The sequence below is a fragment of the Stegostoma tigrinum genome, chromosome 8, assembly GCF_030684315.1.
Source record: "Stegostoma tigrinum isolate sSteTig4 chromosome 8, sSteTig4.hap1, whole genome shotgun sequence".
Classification (NCBI taxonomy): Eukaryota; Metazoa; Chordata; class Chondrichthyes; order Orectolobiformes; family Stegostomatidae; genus Stegostoma; species Stegostoma tigrinum.
In genome coordinates, this window is record NC_081361.1 from 18,463,372 (window position 1) to 18,480,954 (window position 17,583).

Here is a 17,583-nt window from a genome sequence, read left to right on the forward strand (position 1 = left end):
AGATCACAGTGTTTCTTTGACTCATGCTTGTATCTGAAGGAAATCTCCATGAAAAGGAGCATTACTCTCATGAATAACTTTGTGCAGATTGTCAAAGGGATGTACCATGCCTCAAATCTGACAACCAATCCTTTTGTGCTTGATTATCCTGGATATAGAGCAGATCATTATGTGACAGAGCCTAGCCGAATAACCAGAGCAGTAGATCTCCCCCAATGCGATGAGAGCTGGCATGAGGGTATCAATCAATTTAACATGTTTAGTCTTCAGCAAATTTCTCCATTTTCTTCCCAATCTTTGAATAATAATCTTGCTCCCGGTGTGACAGATTGCAATTTGACAGCTGTCATGTGCATTGTACGAGTAAAGTCCTTATAAACCCCATCAATCGATGGACTATTCAATAGCCTTGTACAATCTGTCACTCCCGTTTAAGAGTGCTTCCTGGATCTCCTATTGAAATGTTAGCCAGGGAACAGGGTGGTATGTTAAAGTGGCAGGCAGCTGGAAGGTTGGTCTTTCTGAGTTGATTCACCTTTGTTGTAGTAGATGCAAGCGCTTCAATTAGCCTCAACAGCTCCAAGTTATAGAATGGATCAGTGACAGTGTCCTTGCTTGTTGCGCAGTGTGACCACTAGCGAAAGTGTGCATGTAAAAATGTTGACAGTATTTATGAAATTAGCTGTGACACCAATCTCATATTGCCCAAAGTTAAAAAAACCCAAAGAACTGCAGATGCTGGAAATCAGGAACAAAATCAGATATTGCTGGAAAACCTCAGCATCTGTGGAGAGAAAGCAGAGTTAGCATTCTGGGTCCGGTGACCTTTTTTCAGAACTGATGTCTTTCTCTCCATGGATGCTGCCAGACCTGCTGAGTCTTTCCAGCAATTTCTGTTTTTGTTTCAGACATGGGGTAGGGGTTGGTCAGTGAGGTGGGAGGAGCAGTTAGTTAGGAGAGAAGATGGACAGGTCAAGGAGGCGGGTTGAGAGGAAGGGCTGTTCTTGGGATGAGGTATGTGTGGGGTGGTGTGGGGAGATTCTGAAGTTGGTAAAGCCCATATCGAGACGATTGGGTTGTCGGGTTCCAAGGTGAAATGTGAGGTGCTGTTCTCCCAGTTTCCATGTGGCATCATTGTAACACTAGAGGAGGCCCAGAATGGACATGTCATCCAGGGAGTGGGAGGGGAAGTTGAAGTGTTTCGTGACTGGGAGGTGTTGTCGTTTGTTGCGACCCAAGCATAGGTGCTTTACAAAATGTCCTCCGAGCCTACACTTGGTCTCCCCGGTGTCGTGGAGGCCACATCAGGAACAGCGGATACCAAAGATCACATTAGTAGATGTACAGGTGAACATCTGTTTGATGTGGGAGGCTTTTTTGGGGCCTGGGATTGAGGTGAGTGGGGAGGCATAGGGGCAAGTGCAGCATTTCCTGTGGTTGCAAGCCAAAGTGGAGAACGATGCATTGAATACAGAGGTTAATGGGGTGATACGTGAGGACAAGGGGAATTCTGTCTTTGTTTTTATTGCAGGGTGGGAGTGTGACGTGCCAGAGGACTGGAGGTTGACTTACGTTGTGTCCCTAATTAATAAAGGTGGTAAGGAAAAGCTTGGGAACTCTCGACTGGTGAACCTGAAATCAGTAGTGGACAAGTTGTTGGAGGGAATCCTGAGGGACAGGATTTACATGTATTCGGAAAGGCAAGGACTGATCAGGGGTAGTCAATATGGCTTTGTGTGTGGGAAATGCTGCCTCACTGACTTGATTGAGTTTTTTAAAGAAGTAACGAAGAGGATTGAGTGCAGAGCAGTGGATGTGACCTTTGTGGTTTATGATCTATATGATAGACTTGTTAGCAAGGTTAAATCACACAGAATACAGGGAGAACCAGCTGTTTGGATGCAGAACTGGCTCAAGCGTAAAAGACAGAGCGTGGTGGTGGAGGGTTGCTTTTCAGACTGGAGGCCAGTGACCAGCGGTGTGCCACAGGGATTGGTGCTGAGGCAACTGCTTTTTGTCATTTATATGAATGATTTTGTTGAGAACTTAAAGGAGTAACGAAGAGGATTAAGTGCAGAGCAGTGGATGTGACCTGTGTGGTTTATGATCTATATGGTAGACTTGTTAGCAAGGTTGAATCACACAGAATACAGGGAGAACCAGCTGTTTGGATGCAGAACTGGCTCAACCGTAAAAGACAGAGGGTGATGGTTTTCAGACTGGACGCCACTGACCAGCGGTGTGCCACAGGGATTGGTGCTGAGGCAACTGCTTTTTGTCATTTATATGAATGAGAACATAGGAGGTATTGTTTGTGCATTTGCAGATCACACTAAAATTGGAGGTATAATGGACAGTGAAGAAGGTTACTTCAGAGTACAATGAGATCTTGATCAAATGTGCCAATTGGCCGATGAGTGGCAGATGCAGTTTAATTTAAATAAATGTGAGGTGCTGCACTTTTGGAAAGGCAAGCCAAGAGGCAACATATACACTTAATGGTAAGCTCCCGGACAGTGTTGCTGAATAAGGAGACCTTGGAGTGCAGGTTCATAGTTCCTTGAAAGAGGAGTTTGCAGGCAGACAGGATGGTGAAGAAGGCATTTGCTACACTTGCCTTTTTTGGTCAGTGTATTGAGTATATGAGTTGGGAGGTCATGTTGCTGCTGTACAGGACATTGGTGAGGACACTTTTAGAGTATTGTATGCAACTCTGGTCTCCCTGCAATAGGAACGATGTTGTGAAATGAGAAATGGTTCAGATAAAATTTACAAAGATGTTACCAGGGTTGGAGGGTTTGAATTATCAGAGAGGTTGAATAGGCTGGGGCTGTTTTCCCTGGAGTGTTAGAGGTTGGAGGGGTACCCTTTTTGAAGTTTAGAAAATCATTAGGGGTATGAATATGGTAAAAAAACCAACATCTTTTTCCTAGGGTGAGGGGTCCAAAACTGGAGGGCATAGGTTTAAGGTGAGAGAGGAAAAATAAAAAAGGGACCTTAGGGCAACTGTTTTTAAGCAGAGGGTGGTGCATGTATGGAATGGCTGCCAGAGCAAATGTTGGAGTCTGGTATACTTACAACATCTGGATGCGGATGTGAATTGGTAGGGTTTAGTGGGTAAATGGGCCAAATGCTGGCAAATGAGACCAGATTTATTCACAATATCTTGTTGGCATGGATAAGTTGGATGGATGGGTCTGTTTCTGTGCTGTACATCTCTATGTCTAAGATATGCTTTGTTTGTCAAAAGGATGATTATGGAATTTTAATTCTCACAATGCAATTATTAATTTCCTTGACCAAGTTTTTGTACCTAAATGACTTTCAACTAGGCCATTTATACAACACGTGTTTGCACTGGGCAAAATGGTTTTAGGTTTTTGTGAGTCCATGTGCAAAAGCATTTGCATTTTTTTCACATCAGTAAATTGTACCTGGGAAAGTTGACAATGCTGTATGATCTCACAAACAAGTGATGGAAAACAAATGGTGTTGTTTTTGCCTCACCCCAGTCTCTCTTCATTGTTCTGTTTCACTTATCATCAACGATGGTGCTTCCATCATCATGTGCTGCACAGTCAGACCAGATGTGTAATGTAAGTGCATCATTGATGTGAAGTCAGACAAGTTAGCACTGACATGAAAATGCAATAGATTCTCCACATGGAAAGGTTCTGAGCAGCAAAATTTAACAACTGATCCTTTTGACAGCTTTATGATGTGAAAACTTCTGAAAATGATAGATTGTTTAACATACCAATAATTCAAGCATTAAATTACCAGGATAGTTGAAGCCTTTGGGATGGAGATTCATAAAATGTTGTTAAGACAACCAAAGGGTACAAAGATAAGACAACTAAAAGGTACCGACATTCAAATCAGCCGTGATCATATTGAATGGTGCAGTATGTTTGAGGTGCTGAATGGCAATCAAATCTATGCTTGGGTTTGAATGAGTATGAGACATTAAGTAAAGTTTACAGCACATTAAGTGAACATTCTTTGGAAACCCAACTGTCCAAGTTCCACTTTTGCAACAATCTTTAGTACTGAAGCCTCCTGATTTGGCATTCAAGCACGCAACAAGTTGCTGATTTCAGCGGTCAGTTGACTGCAAAGTGATATCTAAATAAAATGCATCAGATGCTTGTGTGACAGAATATTGCTCAAAATCAATTATCTTAAAGATGATTCTCTCATCATATTTATTAGGTGGTCCATTCCCAGTGATAAGTACCACAGATGGAGAGGGCTTGCAGAAACAGTGCTTCTAGATATTTCCTGAGTGTGTTGTGATCTAATGGTTACCGCTTGTGGGAGGAAGATAAAATTGCTTTCTTTTCACTAAATAAAGGAGTTACTTGAATATCTCAGAGATAATGGGAACTGCAGATACTGTAGAATCCAAGATAGCAAAGTGTGTAGCTGGATGAACACAGCAGACCAAGCAGCATCTCAGGAGTACAAAAGCTGACGTTTCGGGCCTAGACCCTTCATCAGAGAGGGGCATGGGAGAGGGTACTGAAATAAATAGGGAGAGTCGGCGAGGTGTACCGAAAGTGGATAGAGGTGAAGATAGGTGAAGAGGAGAGTAGAGGTGGGGAGGGAATAGGTCAGTTTGGGGAGGATGGAAAGGTCAGGGAGGCGGGATGAGGTTTGTAGGTGGGAAATGGAGCTGCGGCGTGAGGTGGGAGGAGGGGATAAACACTATTGCACGCCCTCCACCTCCAGAACTTCTAATTCCCTCGCCCCAAACACCTCATTTTCACCATTGACATCCAGTCGCCATACACCTGCATTCATCTTGCAGATGGCCTTAAGGCCCTCTGCTTCTTCCTGTCCCACAGGACCGACCAATTTCCCCTCCTCTGACACACTCATCCGCCTTTCCGAACTTGTCCTCACCCTCAACAACTTCTCTTTTGATTCCTCCTACTTACTACAGACAAAGGGGGTGGCCATGGGTACCCGCATGCGCCCAAGCTATGCCTGCCTCTTTGTAGGTTACATTCAACAGTCCCTCTTCCACACCTGCACTGGCCCCAAACCCCACCTCTTCCTCCATTACATTGATGACTGTATCGGCACCACCTCATGCTTCCAAGAGGAGCTTGAACAGTTCATCCACTTCACCAACAACATCCACCCCAACCTCAAGTTCACCTGGGCCAACTCCAACACATCCCTCACCTTCCTGGACCTCTCTGTCTCCATCTCAGGCAGCCAGCTAGAAACAGATGTCCACTTCAAGCCCACCGACTCCCACAGCTACCTAGAATACACCTCCTCCCACCCACCCCCCTGCAAAAATTCCATCCCCTATTCCCAATTCCTTTGCCTGTGCCGCATCTGCTCCCAGGATGAGGCACTCCACTCCCGCACATCCCAGATGTCCGTGTTCTTCAAGGACCGCAACATCCCCCCTGCAGTGGTTGAGAACGCCCTTGACTGTGTCTCCCACATTTTCCGCAACACATCCCTTTACACCCTGCCCCCACAATAACCACCCTAAGAGAATCCCCCTCGTCCTCACATGCCACCCCACCAACCTCCAGATACAAAGCATCATCCTCCGACACGTCCGCCATCTACAATCTGACCCCACCACCCGGGACATTTTTCCATCCCCACCATTGCCCGCCTTCCGGACACACCACTCTCTCTGTGATGCCCTTGTCCGCTCCACACTCCCCTCCAACCCCACCACACCTGGCACCTTCCCCTGCAACCGCAGGATGTTTTACACCTGCCCCACACCTCCTCCCTCACCCCCATCCCAGGCCCCAAAATGACTTTCCATATTAAGCAGATGTTCACCTGCACGTCTGCCAATGCAGTATACTGTATCCACCGTACCCGATGTGGCTTCCTCTACATTGCGAAACCAAGCGGAGGCTTGGGGACCACTTTGCAGAACATCTCCGCTCGGTTCGCAATAAACAACTGCACCTCCCAGTCGCAAATCATTTTAACTCCCCTTCCCATTCCTTACAGGACATGTCCATCATGGGCCTCATGCAGTGCCACAATGATGCCACCCAAAGGTTGCAGGAACAGCAACTCACATTCCGCTTGGGAACCCTGCAGCCCAATGGTCTCAATCTGGACTTCGCAAGCTTCAAAATCTCCCCCTCCTCCACTGCATCCCAAAACCAGCCCAGCTTGTTCCCTCCCCCCACTGCATCACCAAACCAGCCCAGCTCGTCCCCGCCTCCCTAACCTATTCTTCCTCTCGCCTATCCCCTCCTCCCACCTCAAGCCGCACCTCCATTTCCCACCCACCAACCTCATCCCGCCTCCTTGACCTGTCCGTCCTCCCCGGACTGACCTATCCCCTCCCCACCTATACTCTCCTCTCCACCTGTCTTCTCCTCTATCCATCTTTGGTCCACCTCCCCCTCTCTCCCTATTGATATCAGAACCCTCTCCCCATCCCCCTCTCTGATGAAGGGTCTCGGCCCAAAACGTCAGCTTTTGTGCTCCTGAGTTGCTGCTTGGCCAGCTGTGTTCATCCAGCTATACATTTTGTTACTTGAATATCTCCCCTTGTTGTCTCATCAGATTGACTGAATAAATTTACCATTCAGCTTTTCCCTCGACAGTGTATTCCAAAATTTCAATAATACTGCCTGTATTTGGGTCTATGTGAGGCAAAGAATTGCAATACAATTTCATGATCTTTGAGATCTTGGACTGCATTGTACATCAGTCCCAGAGGTGCCATGACTCTCACGGACACAATTTCCACGGATAAGTGCCAACCCCAACCTCTACAGGTGCCACCGTTCACCCTCCCTCTCCGTGTTTGGTCAGTGTGTGTCACTAGGAAACTTGAACAAAAAGAATAGAACAGCTGAGTCCATTTCTGCCTTCCCACGTATGCACACTCCACCAAAGACCCATGCCTGGCCAAACATTTTAACTGATTTATTTTTAAGCCCAACTTAGTTCAGATCAGCGAAACCAGATGCCCATCTGACGAGATTGAATCTGTCTTGGTAAATCTCGGAGCCATATATCCAAGAACTATAACTGTGTTACAGAGTCTTACTGCACGGAAAGAGACCATTAGGCCTTTTATCGCTGTGTCAGCTCTTTCAAAGAGTTATCCAATTAGTCCCACTGCCCTGCTTTTATATTCTCAGCTGATGTTATGACTTGTTAGTCTTTTATTCATATTTAAGGTGGTGGTCATTGATTGAAATAGGCACACCAGGCTGCAGATGTTCTTTAACAATAAAACATAGGTTAATTCATCAAAAAGGGAAGAAAAGCAAACCAAGCTATCTAAACATAAAATACAGTTTGAAATTTCTCCAAGTTACAGTGATTCAAATTCAAAGAAATTACTGTTCTAAATCAAATCTTTAGGTTTGACTTTGTTGCTTTGCTCCAGCCCTGTCCTGTGTCCTGTGAAATCTTCTTACATGAATATTCATAAAACTGAAAGCTTTGACTTTCTCAATTTGTTTTCTAATAATCTGCAGATTTCTAACGATCCACTCCAAGTCTGCAAGTTTCACTAGTCATTCCACAAAGGTAACTGAGCTGTCCCTGAACTGTCCCTTCGAGGAGAGAAACCACATTTGCTTCTGATTCCAGTCACGTGTTCTCCAAAAATATTCTGAAAGCTTTCAATCTGTGTGCTTTTTGAAACTAAACAAAAATCAACGCTTGATTATTCTAAGCATTCTCAATCACCCACCACTTTATGTAGGTACGACTGCGCTATGAAACTGCACTCACGCTATCACTTCTCAATCAGATGCTATTTCGGAATTTTATAAAGCAGCTCATTGCGTTGTCCCGTCATCTCCGCATTCTGTATCTTCTTTGCAGATGAGCGATCTTCTTTAACTCATTCGTACATTAAATTTCTGCAATTGCTGGCAGTTGGTGGTGGGTTTTGACACAAAGTCCAGCTGAAGCCTCAAGTGCCATTCTGTGTCTGACTGTGGAATGTAGTTGTGTCAATTGTATCAGCGTAGCTTCGATACATATCCCTGGCAATCAATTTCAATGCTCATTTCTGACGTCCGTGAAACAACAGCACCACAGAAAAAAAATCAACACATAAGTAGAGAGTGTCAGCACCTTTCGATCAAAGGAAACCTCATCTAAATTACAAAATAACCTGTCCCCACGTTTTGGGCCTCGACCCTTCTTCAGAAACGGGGAAGGGCAGGGGGTTTCTGAAGTAAGATTTCTGGAGTGGTTTTGCAGGCTGCAGAGAGAAACCAGGAAGACAGTCCTGATGTTTGCAGGCTTATCTGGCCATGTCCACAGCTGATGTCTCCAAACACATTGTCCCATATTTGCAGAGCATCTGGTTTCATTCAGCCACTCATGGTCAGTGCGCATGCTGCTTTTTCGGAGTCACTGAGAGAAAATGCAGAAATTTGGGTAAAATCTTATCTGGTTATGTTTTTTTCAAAGTAGTGAAGGAAATTAAATCATCAGGCATCATTTCCGAATTTGTTCTATGGTCAATCCTGAAAGGTCAATAACCGTGAAAAGAGACAAATGTGGGAACAGAGATGGTAGGAACTGCAGATGCTGGAGAATCTCAGACAACAAGGTGTAGAGCTGGATGAACACAGCAGGCCAAGCAGCATCAAAGGAGCAGGAGAGCTGACGTATTAGGCCTAGACCCTTCTTCAGAAATGGAAGGGGGAAGGGGTTTCTGAAATAAATAGGGAGAGAGAAGGAGGTGGATAGAAGATGGATAGAGGAGAAGACAGGTGAAGAGGAGATAGACAGGTCAAAGAGGTGGGGATGGAGCCAGTAAAGGTGAGTGCAAGTGGGAGGGTAGGGAGGAGATAGGTCAGTCCAGAGAGGACGGACAGGTCAAGGGGGCAGGATGAGGCTGGTAGGTAGGGGATGGGGGTGGGGATTGAGGTGGGAGGAGGGGATAGGTGGGAGGTAGGACGGACAGGTTAGGGAGGCAGGGAAGATCTGGGCTGGTTTTGGGATGCGATTGGGGGAGGGGAGATTTTGAATCTTGTGAAATCCACATTGATGCAATTGGGCTGTGGAGTTCCCAAGCGGAATATGAGTTGCTGTTCCTGTAACCTTTGGGTAGCATTGTCATGGTATTACAGGAGGCCCAGGATGGACATGTCGTCTAAGGAATGGAAGGGCGTGTTGAAATGGTTCACGACTGGGAGGTGCAGTTGTTCAGTGTGAACCGAGCGTAGGTATTCTGCAAAGCGGCCCCCAAGCTTCTGCTTGGTTTCTCCGATTCCCAATCATCGACTGAATTGGATAATTACACTTTCAATAGGCTAATATAACAAGTTTTACTATTACAGCTGGGTTCATAGAACATTGAACATTCCAGCACTGTACAGGCCCTTCGGCCTTGATGTTGTGCCGTCCTGTCATACCAATTTGAAGCCCATCTAATCTATTCCATGTACATCCATATGCTTGCCCAATGACAACTTAAATGTACTTAAAGTTGGCGAATCTATTACCGTTGCAGGCAAAGTGTTCCATACCCTGACTACTGTCTGAGTAAAGAAACTACCTCTGACATCTGTCCTATATCTTTCACCCCTCAATTTAAAGCTATGCCCCCTCGTGCTTGCCGTCACCATCCTAGGAAAAAGACTCTCCCTATCTACCCTATCTAACCCTTTGATTATCTTATATGTCTCAAGTAAGTCACCTCTCAACCTTCTTCTCTCGAACGAAAACAGCCTCAAGTCCCTCAGCCTTTCCTTGTAAGGCCTTCCCTCCATACCAGGCAACATCTTGGTAAATCTCCTCTGCACCGTTTCCAAAGCTTCCACATCCTTCTTATAATGTGGTGAGCAGAACTGTACGCAATACTCCAAGTGCGGCCGCACCAGAGTTTTGTACAGCTGCAGCATAACCTCATGGTTCCGGAACTTAATCCCTCTATTCATCAAAGCTGAAACACTGTATGCCTTCTTAATAACCCTGTCAACCTGGGTGGCAACTTTCAAGGATCTGTGTACATGGACACCGAGATCTCTCTACTCATCGACACTACCAAGAATCTTAGCATTAGCCCAGTACTTTGCATTCCGGTTAATCCTACCAAAAGGCATCACCTCACACTTGTCCGCATTAAACTCCATTTGCCACCTCTCAGCCAAGCACTGCAGATTATCTATGTCTCTCTGTAACCTACGATATACTTCGTCACTATCCACAACTCCATCGACCTTAGTGTCGTCTGCAACTTTACGGACCCATCCTTCTACGCCCTCATCCAGGTCATTTATAAAAATGACGAACAGCAGTGGAACCAACACCAACCCTTGCGGTACACCGCTAGTAACTGGTCTCCGCGATGAACGTTTCCCATCAACCACCACCCTCTGTCTTCTTTCAGCAAGCCAATTTCTGGTCCAAACTGCGATATCTCCCACAATCCCATTCCTCTGCATTTTGTACAATAGTCTATTGTGGGGAACCTTATTGAACGCCTTGCTGAAATCCATATACACCACATCAACCGTTTTACTCTCATCTACCTGTCTGGTCACCTTCTCAAAAAACTCAATAAGGTTTGTGAGGCATGACCCACCCTTCACAAAACCATACTGACTATCCCTAATCAAATTATTCTTTTCTAGATGATAATAAATCCTATCTCTTAGGACCTTTTCCAATACTTCACCAACAACTGAGGGAAGGCTCACTGGACTAGGTTGTTTCTCCTCCCTTTCTTGAACAGGGGAACGACATTTGCTATCCTCCAGTCTTCTGGCACTATTCCTGTAGACAATGATGAGTTAAAGATCAATGCCCAAGGCTCGGCAATCTCCTCCCATTGGATCCTAGGATAAATTCCATCTGGCCCAGGGGACTTCTCTATTTTCACACTCTGGGGCTCAATGTTGTCTAACTTTGATATTAATACAATGTGAGTATTGACTGCATCCACATTGACTCGTGAGATTGTTGGGCCTCCTCCTCCATTTCCCCTTCCTGTCCATGATCTGTTCTCTCTCTGGTTGCCTCACTATTCTTGAATTCATATTCCTAACTTGAAATTCAACAAAGCCTTCAAATTCTGCACCTTTAGAATGACGAAATGAACAAAGCATCTTCATGAAATCTCTGGGTGGATGGGACGTTAAACATTGTTGCTTCCTTCAAAGATAAACTCTGCAAATCTCAAGCCCAAACCATAGCACCTCGTGAGACCTGCACAATTTGTTCTTGCTTTTCTATTTAACATTGTCCTCTCAGACACTAATTGGAGTTTCCTGACAGTGTGGAAACAAGGCCTTTGGCCAAAAACTCCACACCAAACCCCAGAGCACCCATCCAATCTACACATCTCTGAACACAACAGACAATTTAGCATGGCCAATCCACCTCACCTGCACATCTTTGGACTGTGAAAGGAAACTGGAGCAGCGAGAGAAAACCCTCACAGACACAGGGAGAATGTGCAAACTCCACACAGACAGTTGCTCGAGGGTGGATTTGAACCCAAGTCCCTGGTGTTGTGAGGCAGCAGTACTAACCACTGTGCCACGCTCAAAATCAGTTGTCTTTTCATTTGCTGAAACTGTTTTGAAGAAACTTGCACTCCACTTTCACATTAAAATCTTTACTCATATATTTTCAAACACACTCTGTCATTCCTTGCTCTCCATCAAAGAAGTGTACAGATCCCACTTATCAGGAGGCTTTTAGAATTATCTCTTATGCCCTCACAAATAACTTACAATCTGCCCATTAGATTATCTTTCTCCCCTTTAAACTCGACCACCATCCTTGCTTGCAATCTTTCTACTTCTTTTTAATCAACAGTCACTACTGCCCTGAGCTTCCTGCTATTTGTCTCTCTTAAACTGCTAATGTGGCATCCTGCAGCTCCCCTTCACACTGTCCCCTCACATAGTGCGAATGAAGATTCATCACACTGTCTGTCCTTGGCTCTGCTAGGAGCCCAAGTCAGAGTCACCTCTGACTCAGATAGTTGAGGGGCTCTTCAGTCAGAGCGTGCTTCTTTTTTCAGAGAGATATCAAACCACATCCCCGACTACATCCTTTGGTAGAACTAAAGTACCCCATGGTATTATTTCAAAGAAAGCTCTGAACTAATTCCCCCTGGTGTCCTGGCTAGTGTTGGTGCTGCAAAGTGACGTGTGAAATAGATGTTCTGGCAATTTATTTGCTTGTAGGATCATGCTATGTACAATTGGGTAGTAGTAGTAGTAGTAGCAACAGTAGCATCTTTTAATGTTTTCCAACAATAGATACTAGAATCAATTTTTAAATGTATGAAACCAAGCTTCAAATCAAATAGCTTTTGTCAGTGAGAAGTTAATACTGTAGAATGGAAAGTGAAACAGTATTTCAGTTTCATTAACACTGTACAGTCCTCACGATCAATGTTTCCCTTTTGTGCTTGCTAGGTTCAACCATGCCTGGATTTGAAGACTAATGTTTATTCATACTGTGGGAGAGTTGTACTTTTTAAGGGTCACATATGCATTACTCCCAGGGATTAATGCATATGTGACCCTTAACAAGTACAACTCCTTAAAAGTCTGTCACAGCTTGCTCACTGTCATCCCCGCTCATCCAGCCACCCAGTTCACTTTAGCTAACTCTATCATCAGTTCATTGCAATCCTCTTTACTTAAGTTAAAAACAGATGTTTCCAAACTCAGACCCTCACTCTTGAACTGAATATTAAATTCTACAATGTTATGATCACTACTCCTGAGAAGATCTTTTACTCTGGAGTTAATTATTAAACCTTCCTTGTTAAACATTACCAGATTCAAGACAGCCCACTCCTGGTTGACTGCATGACACAGTGCTCTTGGAAACCATCGTTAATATATTCTATGAATTTGTTGCCATGGCTACCCTTTCCGATTCGATTAACCCAATCAACATGAACATCAAAATCATCCATAATCATTGTTCTATTCTTTTTACACGCTGCCTTTTTAACTTTATATCTTGGGGATAAGTAAATAATGTGCTCATTCTTTCAAAAAAATCTTGCACTTATTACTTAAGATGAACTTTTCAACCATTTTTGAATTGGACAGATCCATAGTTTTGTATTGAAAGCACAAATTTTTGTTCTGGCTAATGGAGGAGTTTGAAACAAGGGGAGCTAATTCACCACTCCTCACCTTGTCCTGATACTCTTTAGAGTATCCTCCTAAAATAACCTTTCAGCTTCCACTTTCTAGGTATACAAATTAATATTTAATGTCTGATATATTTAATGAACCAGAGTGATTATTCCTTTTGGAACTAGGTGAAATATCATCAGGAACAGAGTAAAGTTGTGTTCTGAAAGTTCAGGAAATGAAATGGCAAACAGAGGAAGACCACGAGATGTTGTGTTTACTGTGGATCTCGTTGGTAAACAGTTTAAGATCTGAATACTGGTGAAACTCAGCAGATCTCACAGTACGTGTGGAGAGAGAGAAACTGAGTCAACACTTCAAATCTGGTATGATTTCTCTTCAATTTGAAAGGGGCTAGAGAGCAATGGGTGTTCTGGCATTGACAGTGGGAGGGAAGGAACAAGTGGAACAGATGGTGAGAGTGCTGAAAGCAACAGACAGAGGGAGCGCTAATGATGCTACAGATGGAGATATAAAATAGGTTGTAGAGGAAAGTTTATGGTTGTTCATTCAAAAAATGTAGAATCTTGGGTCTTTATTCTCTTCATAAATGCCTGCATCTTACACCTACTCTATGTGAAAAAATAACAGTTCGCTTGAACAGTGTTTTGATGCAGCTCTGTTTATACACACTGGGATGCCACCCACTCCGGCAAACCAAGACCCATAAATTGCAAGTGGGGCAGATCACCAGCACTTCACCAGAGGCACACTGATAGCTTGAAACAAAAACTTTTATTCACAACACTTTTCATGACATTTCAAAGTGCTTTATCTTGAATGAAGCACATTTGTTGCATCGTTGCAGTAAGAACACAGCAAACACAGTAACCATTTTGTGTGCAGCAAGCTCCCACCAACAGCAAGAAAACAGTGAAATAACAAGTTGTGGAGCTGGATGAACACAGCAGGCCAAGAGCATCAGAGGAGCGGGAAGGTTGATATTTGGGGTCTGGACCATTCTTCAGAAAATGCTCCCACTATCAGCGACCAGAGAATTTACTTTATTGATGTTGATTGAAGGATTAATGTTGGCCATGATATTAAGGAGCCTCCACCCATCTTTACGTAGTGGCATGGGACCTTTTAAACCCATCTCAATCAAGGCTTTGGTTTACTATTTTATTTTAAAAAACTGGAATTCTGTCAGTGTAGCATTACCTCAGTACTGCACTGAAGCATCAGATGAGATTATGTGCTCAATCTTAGCACTAGGACTTGACCCACAATCTTCTGATTCAAGTTCACTGAACAATTAACGTCAGTGAATATTTTCCATCCATTAAAGCAGACAACAACTGCAATTCTGAGGAAGGGTCACTCAACATGAAACATTAATTCTGATTTCTCTCCATGGATGCTGCCAGACCTGCTGAACTTCTCCAGCAATTTCTGTTTTTGTTTCTGATTTACAACATCTGCAGCTCTTTTATTTTTCTTCAGTAGAGGCTCCTTGAAATAACATCGATAACCTTTTACTAAAACATGGGTTGATGTTCACAAACTGAGATCTGCATTAGCTTTACATTCCAGCCGATAACGTCTTAGTGTTTGTATTAAATTTACAGCTGGAACTTTTGGCTTCCCAGCCAAATTAAGTTTAAATGCATTTTTAAAGAACTGATTATATTGAGTCTGATAATTTGCTATTTCCAGTTTCCCCAGTGCAATGGAGGATGAGGAGACTAATTCTTATGATGGTGGGTTTGTCTTATGAGGATCGATTGAGGAAAGTGACCTCCCTGGGGACGTAACAGCCTGGTGGATATTGTTGCTGAACTGCTCATCCAGAGACCCAGGTAATGTTCTGGGGACCCCAATTCAAATCCTACCATGCTCAAGGCAGATGGTGCAATTTGAATTCAATAAAAATCTGGAATTGAAGATCCAATGATGTCCATGAATCCATTGTTAATTATTGGGAAAACCCATCTGGTTCACTGATGTCCTTGAAAGAAGGAAACTGCCATCCTTACTTGGTCTGGCATACGTGTGACTCCAGACCCACAGCAATGTGGTTGACTCTTTACTGGCCTCGGGGCAATTAGGGATGGGCAGTAAATGCTGGTCTTGCCAGCGATGCCTTCATCCCATGAATGATTAAAAAAATAAGTATTCTCGAGTGTTTCGATGAATGATTGAAGATCTCATTGAAACCAACAAAAATCTTGTAGAGACTGTCATATACTCCAGAGGGCGATGGAAGCATAGACATTGAGCACGTTTGAGAGAGAAACAGATATATGTTTGTACACTAATAGCATCAAGGGATAATGGAGCTTTACTATAGACAATGAACCATGTTCTAATTGAATGGCAGAGCAGGCTCAGTGGTCTCAATAGCCCATTTGTGTTCCTACATTCTGTTAGAAACTGAAAAGATGTATTTTCCAGTTCTCAGTCTAGCTAACAGTACCACAATTTCCAAATGGCCAATTTGGGAATCTCAAGGTGGTGTAAATGTCAGGAGGTCATCCAGCAAACTAAGCTGTTTGGAACATACTAAGGATTACTGCACTATTAGTTTTTTTCTTTTCCATGCAGTATATTTCAATGGCAGTGAACTGTGGATCGGACAGATGCAAACCGTGTGGAACCTACCTTAGCTGCATTGATTCTAATTTATGTTTCAAGCATTCAAGAGTAAGTACATTGTTGTTCGCTACTCTGTTTCAGCCATCTCTGTGGAAATTGACAATATGCGCTGCTGTAATGCTATCCTATTCCAAGTTACTTTTGGTTTTCAATTCTTCATTCCTTCACTATCACTACACCTAATCAATGTAGAAGCCAAACTAAGCCTGTATTAAGAATGGACTATTCTGCTTGCTTGCGTATTCAAACAGAAATTTAACTGGGATGAGGAATGGCAGTTTCAATAGTTAAGGGTCTGCTATTGTAAGGCTGATGTTTTCCAAGCCACTTGATCTTACTGAGTCATTTCTTTTCAAAATATATAAAAAATATTCAGGTCTTTCACAAGGCCAACTCAACCTGACTGCAAATAAAGCAAAATACTACAAATGCAGGAAATCAGAATGGGGGGAAATTGGGGAAAACAGAAAGTGCTGGAAATAGTCAGGCAACATCTGTGAAGAGACAGCGTCAACATTTCAGGATGTAGTCCTTCGCCCTGCTTTGGTCCTCGATGTGTTTCCCAATGAACAAGCCCTAGCACCTCAGAGTTTAGTCACTGCAAAAATGAACAAGCAAATTTTGTTTTTAAAAGAGGGAACTAGGTGTAAGCAATGAGCATCAAACATCATCTTGATAAAGAGCTTCTGAACAAAGCATCATCACCAAGGATTTAGCTAATGGTCTGAACAAAGCCCAGTGTGCACAAGTTGTAATAAACAGAATTCAACTGCTAATGTTGAAAGACAATTTCTACTTTATATGAAATATTAAGGCTGTACGGACAGGGAGGCTCGCTGAGGAATTCAGTAATGAGCAGGAACTGGCTGGATAGTGTTATCAAACATATTATGATAAGTTGATTTGCTAAATACCATAATTTACCTTCATGTACCTGCCATGTGTGTTCTGAAACTATGCTGATGACTGCCACATGTGATGCACCAGAGGTTGTACAAATACATTCATGTTGGAATTATTGAGAAAATCCCCAAAATCAGTTGCCATGGGTCAGCTTCACAACTTCAGCAATTACCTGGTTTCCCTGCAGAACAGGATGCTTTACATTTGCCATCGTAGCCACGTTAAGTCTTTTGGTGGGGAAGTCTCAGCTCAGATTTTTGCAAACATTAGGCCATGGCAAACATCCATTACGAAAAGCAAGTTTGCATTTAATATATCCACTTAAGGGTTGCAGGAATATCTGTGAGTTGCAACACTTAAGGGTGGTAATAAAAACAATCAGGTTATCGTATTTATTAGTGTCATAGAGTCGTACAGCACAGAAATAGACCCGTGAGCCCAACTTGTTCATGCCAGCCAAGTTTCCCAAACTGTACTAATCCCATTTGCCTGCAGATCCATCTAAAGCTTTCTGATTTGGTTAATCACCCAAATGTCTTTTAAATGTGTGGAATTCAGCTGTGCCTGTACCTACAACTTCCTTTGGCAGATCATTCCACGTACAATCCACCCTTTGTGTGAAAATATTGCCCCTCAGTTCCCTGCTGCTTCCCTCATGCAAGTAATATGTTTGAACCTTCAGAAAGCACCAGTTAGATTTTGAAAAGAGAATTAAGTAGGTTATTACTCCACATTAGGCCTCAGGATTGGGATTAATATATCAAAACATATTGGGAGCTGATTAAAAGACTTAAATTTGACACCAGGTTTAAACAGATATTGTCTGTGGGCTGAAATTTGTTGGATGCTGCACAGATCGGTGCTTGGGCTTGAGTTATTTATAATTTTGTTTGTTGAGACTATCAATACTTTGCTTTATTTTAATTTTGGGTTTGGAACTGAGAGT

At 43.3% G+C, this 17,583-nt stretch overlaps 1 long non-coding RNA gene across 1 annotated transcript in view; it reads left to right on the plus strand.

The window, feature by feature from the left end:
- LOC132209919 (uncharacterized) overlaps positions 1-17,583 on the plus strand; it is a 29,765-nt gene that overhangs the window by 2,901 nt on the left and 9,281 nt on the right. Inside the window, exons 2-3 of the long non-coding RNA XR_009446096.1 lie at positions 14,796-14,938; positions 15,684-15,782. This is a non-coding gene — a long non-coding RNA (uncharacterized LOC132209919). The remainder of the gene's footprint in view (positions 1-14,795; positions 14,939-15,683; positions 15,783-17,583) is intronic.